Source organism: Schistocerca cancellata, unplaced genomic scaffold (assembly GCF_023864275.1).
Source record: "Schistocerca cancellata isolate TAMUIC-IGC-003103 unplaced genomic scaffold, iqSchCanc2.1 HiC_scaffold_952, whole genome shotgun sequence".
NCBI classification, from domain to species: domain Eukaryota; kingdom Metazoa; phylum Arthropoda; class Insecta; order Orthoptera; family Acrididae; genus Schistocerca; species Schistocerca cancellata.
Genome location: NW_026046960.1, coordinates 62,501 through 67,500, shown reverse-complemented (window position 1 = coordinate 67,500; position 5,000 = coordinate 62,501). Strand labels below are relative to the sequence as shown.

Here is a 5,000-nt window from a genome sequence, read left to right as displayed (position 1 = left end):
TCGAGCGCACCACAAACAAAAATACCGCCACCTGCAGGTCCCCCGCAACATGACCTGCTGCACCGATGATACCGCCATCTATGAGACGCCACGCCGACTACGACATCGCTAGGTCCCACAGTGCCCATTTTCCGACGCCACCCACAAACCCTGCATCATCTGCCCACCACAGGAGCCCCAACGCCTGTGCCTGCGTCGCACGAAGTCGTCGACCGACAATCGCTCCACCCGCACCCGCACGTGCCCCACCCCAACCGCCCAAATCGCAACTCCAGCGGATGAACGGCGGACTCTTCCCGCACTCGTAACGTGCAATCCGCCCCTATATCTTGCGTTTCATGAAGAGTTATATCGAATATGCCATATTCCCGCTGTCCCTATACATGCTGTAAGTAGCTCGCTTGCTACAGCAGCAGCAGCAGCAGCAGCACCACCTCCGCGCGCTTCCCTGGGGGCACTGAACCGCAGGATGCGAGACCCCACGCCCAGTGGCAAACAGGGCTCCTCTCAGAATATAGGCGGTCCCTACCCCTCACAACGATGACGGTGGGAGGGCCGTTTTACGAGACCATTTCCTGCGGTGCCAACGCTGTCGTAGAGCCGATACTCCATCTTTGGTACAAGGCAATCATTCCGCTGTAAATCAGTACGTCACTCGTAGTTCAGTCACCTCACAGCACTGCTCAGTAAACTATGCAGGCCCACATAGATAGATTATGATAGATTATATACGCAAATGCCCCTATACATGCTGAACGTCCGTACACACAAAATGAACCACACGTCAGCCACACACTCTATCACACACTACTCTCTGCCTGTAACAGACACAGATACAACTACTAAGCACCAGCATGGACCAACGTCCGGTGCATCCTATCCGCCACAGTACACCAACTACGCTATGATAACCAGACCGGGAGGTCCAATCATAAAACAGAATACCCCACTCGTCCGACAACCACAATTGCTCAGAGAAGCCACCAACACCCACACATGTCCTACACAGGGGTGCACCCATCACCACCACACTGCCTCGTCTTACAGCACAAACACACTGGCAGGAATGAAACACACAGGTCTGCCGCAACCACAGACACGGCTCGCCCCCTCTCACTGGCGAAAAGCGCATCCCGACGTGACATAACTCCTTTGACACACTGACGCTGCCTCGGGCATCCACGTCCTACGGTCGATATCAACGAACCTCCCCCCCCCCCTCCCCCCCACAACACGCCATCCCATACCACATTGTGTACCGTACCCAAACCTAACGTGTACTGTACTACAACGCAATGTGTACCATAACACAACCCAGTTTGTACCTTAACCTAACCTATGTCACCTTAACCTAACCTATGTCACCTTAACCTAACCTATGTCACCTTAACCTAACCTATGTCACCTTAACCTAACCTATGTCCCCTTAACCTAACCTATGTCACCTTAACCTAACCTATGTCACCTTAACCTAACCTATGTCACCTTAACCTAACCTATGTCACCTTAACCTAACCTATGTCACCTTAACCTAACCTATGTCACCTTAACCTAACCTATGTCACCTTAACCTAACCTATGTCACCTTAACCTAACCTATGTCACCTTAACCTAACCTATGTCACCTTAACCTAACCCATCTTGCACCTTAACCTAACCCATCTTGCACCTTAACCTAACCCATCTTGCACCTTAACCTAACCCATCTTGCACCTTAACCTAACCCATCTTGCACCTTAACCTAACCTATGTTGCACCTTAACCTAACCTGTGTTGCACCTTAACCTACCTCAATTTGCACCGCAATGTAACGCAATTTGCACCGCAATGTAACGCAATTTGCACCGCAATGTAACGCAATTTGCACCGCAATGTAACGCAATTTGCACCGCAATGTAACGCAATTTGCACCGCAATGTAACGCAATTTGCACCGCAATGTAACGCAATTTGCACCGCAATGTAACGCAATTTGCACCGCAATGTAACTCAATTTGCACCGCAATGTAACTCAATTTGCACCGCAATGTAACTCAATTTGCACCGCAATGTAACTCAATTTGCACCGCAATGTAACTCAATTTGCACCGCAATGTAACTCAATTTGCACCGCAATGTAACTCAATTTGCACCGCAATGTAATGCAATTTGCACCGCAATGTAATGCAATTTGTACCGCAATCTACCCCCACATTGTGCCTTAACCTAACCCACGTTGTGCCTTAACCTAACCCACATTGTGCCTTAACCTAACCCACATTGTGCCTTAACCTAACCCACGTTGTGCCTTAACCTAACCCACGTTGTGCCTTAACCTAACCCACGTTGTGCCTTAACCTAACCCAAGTTGTGCCTTAACCTAACCCAAGTTGTGCCTTAACCTAACCCAAGTTGTGCCTTAACCTAACCCAAGTTGTGCCTTAACCTAACCCAAGTTGTGCCTTAACCTAACCCAAGTTGTGCCTTAACCTAACCCAAGTTGTGCCTTAACCTAACCCAAGTTGTGCCTTAACCTAACCCAAGTTGTGCCTTACCCTGCTCTGTAATTGGCATATGACACGTTACATTAATGTATTGTCCAACCGCAACCCGCTCAGAATGTTGTGTACACAGCTACGTGTCATCTCCCCATAACAGCTGCATTGCAGTGTGGTACGCCATAGAGACGTGTGGGAGTAATGGACGCAGTGGATGGCGATCAGCATGAGCCGTCTGTTCATGTAGTGGCGCGTGTATGCAGACGTAGTAGTCTCTTCTCACACAATGTGATAGCACGGTGCCCCGCGTTCCACATCTGCGACATGCTACAGAGGCCGGTTGACAGTTGGTCGCGCAATGGACATCGCATACGTACGGGGGCACCTTCCACGTGCCCTCTAGTCGGGCACATTTTGTTGCGTGGATGTGAGCGGATGTAGTGTGTCTTGACACCTGACAGGCAGGCATGCAATAATAGTTGACTTTGCAAACGGGGATGGACGTGTACGTTTACTGGTGACGTTACGCAAATGAACAACTGGTAACCCGTTGTGGTGCGGTTGTCCTTGCTGGAGGTACATCTGTGAGGGCAACGATCGGTACAGCTACGAAGCGGTCCCCACCATACCAACGAACGTGAATGTGAATCTGGGTGTGAAGCGATACGCGGCTGTGGGTGGGTGGGACTGTCCCCGGCCGGTGAGGGGGGGCCGCCCGGCGTGCTGGCCGCGCGGTGCGTGGGCGCACGCGCTACAGCCGGCTGGTGGGGGCGCCCAGTGGCAGGCGCGCCGGCCGACGGACGCGGCAGGCGGCGCAGCTGCGCGCCGGGGCACCCTGCGCGCGGCGCCGTGCAGCCAAAGTGGGTCCTCGCCGGCCCGGTGCGAAGCGCGGTGGACATCTGCAGTGTGCTGGTCCGATTGAGGACTGTGTGCGTTGAGGATGCGCCGCCGCCCGGCACTCGGCGCCGCGACGCCGTCTGCTGCTCGGTCGCCCCAGCGGTTCTCGCTGGTGGTTTGTATCGCAGTTGTGCAGACGTGTTGGCACGTGCGCTGTGCTGGGAGAGTTCGCTTCGGCACCCACGTGGGGCCTTTGCCCTTCTGTGGCGCTGGCGTTGGAGCTGCCGGTCACCGTAGGTGGCGCGTGTTGTCTCCCGCCGGCAATGCCACGACAGCACGCTCCCGGGCCTCTGTCGGCAGCGGCAAGCTCAGTTGGGAGCACGGGTGGTCGCACCTAAAGCGTCTACTCGCCTAACTCCGGGCGATTGCGCCTCTCTCGAACCCGACCAAGTACTTAGGACGGCGCTGCGCGCCGCCGGGACCTGAGAGGGTTTCGAGGTGTATTGTGCAGGGGAGCTCAGCCTCCTCCTGTTTGCAGAATAATTGAGCGGACGCTTGCGTGTTCGCGCGGGCCCCTGGGACACACTCCCGGGCGGCCGGCTGCTCAGCTCTAGTTGACGCAGCTCCCTGGTTGATCCTGCCAGTAGTCATATGCTTGTCTCAAAGATTAAGCCATGCATGTCTCAGTACAAGCCGCATTAAGGTGAAACCGCGAATGGCTCATTAAATCAGTTATGGTTCCTTAGATCGTACCCACGTTACTTGGATAACTGTGGTAATTCTAGAGCTAATACATGCAAACAGAGTCCCGACCAGAGATGGAAGGGACGCTTTTATTAGATCAAAACCAATCGGTCGGCTCGTCCGGTCCGTTTGCCTTGGTGACTCTGAATAACTTTGGGCTGATCGCACGGTCCTCGTACCGGCGACGCATCTTTCAAATGTCTGCCTTATCAACTGTCGATGGTAGGTTCTGCGCCTACCATGGTTGTAACGGGTAACGGGGAATCAGGGTTCGATTCCGGAGAGGGAGCCTGAGAAACGGCTACCACATCCAAGGAAGGCAGCAGGCGCGCAAATTACCCACTCCCGGCACGGGGAGGTAGTGACGAAAAATAACGATACGGGACTCATCCGAGGCCCCGTAATCGGAATGAGTACACTTTAAATCCTTTAACGAGTATCTATTGGAGGGCAAGTCTGGTGCCAGCAGCCGCGGTAATTCCAGCTCCAATAGCGTATATTAAAGTTGTTGCGGTTAAAAAGCTCGTAGTTGGATTTGTGTCCCACGCTGTTGGTTCACCGCCCGTCGGTGTTTAACTGGCGTGTATCGTGGGACGTCCTGCCGGTGGGGCGAGCCGAAGGCGTGCGACCGCCTCGTGCGTGTTCGTGCGTCCCGAGGCGGACCCCGTTGAAATCCTACCAAGGTGCTCTTTATTGAGTGTCTGGGTGGGCCGGCACGTTTACTTTGAACAAATTAGAGTGCTTAAAGCAGGCAAGCCCGCCTGAATACTGTGTGCATGGAATAATGGAATAGGACCTCGGTTCTATTTTGTTGGTTTTCGGAACCCGAGGTAATGATTAATAGGGACAGGCGGGGGCATTCGTATTGCGACGTTAGAGGTGAAATTCTTGGATCGTCGCAAGACGAACAGAAGCGAAAGCATTTGCCAAGTATGTTTTCATT

At 53.4% G+C, this 5,000-nt stretch overlaps 1 non-coding gene across 1 annotated transcript in view; it reads left to right on the top strand.

Annotated features, from left to right (window-relative positions):
• Positions 1-3,937: 3,937 nt before the first annotated feature.
• Positions 3,938-5,000, top strand: part of LOC126149771 (small subunit ribosomal RNA) — a 1,909-nt gene continuing 846 nt past the window's right edge. Inside the window, exon 1 of the ribosomal RNA XR_007531123.1 lies at positions 3,938-5,000. This exon is cut by the window's right edge and continues 846 nt beyond it. This is a non-coding gene — a ribosomal RNA (small subunit ribosomal RNA).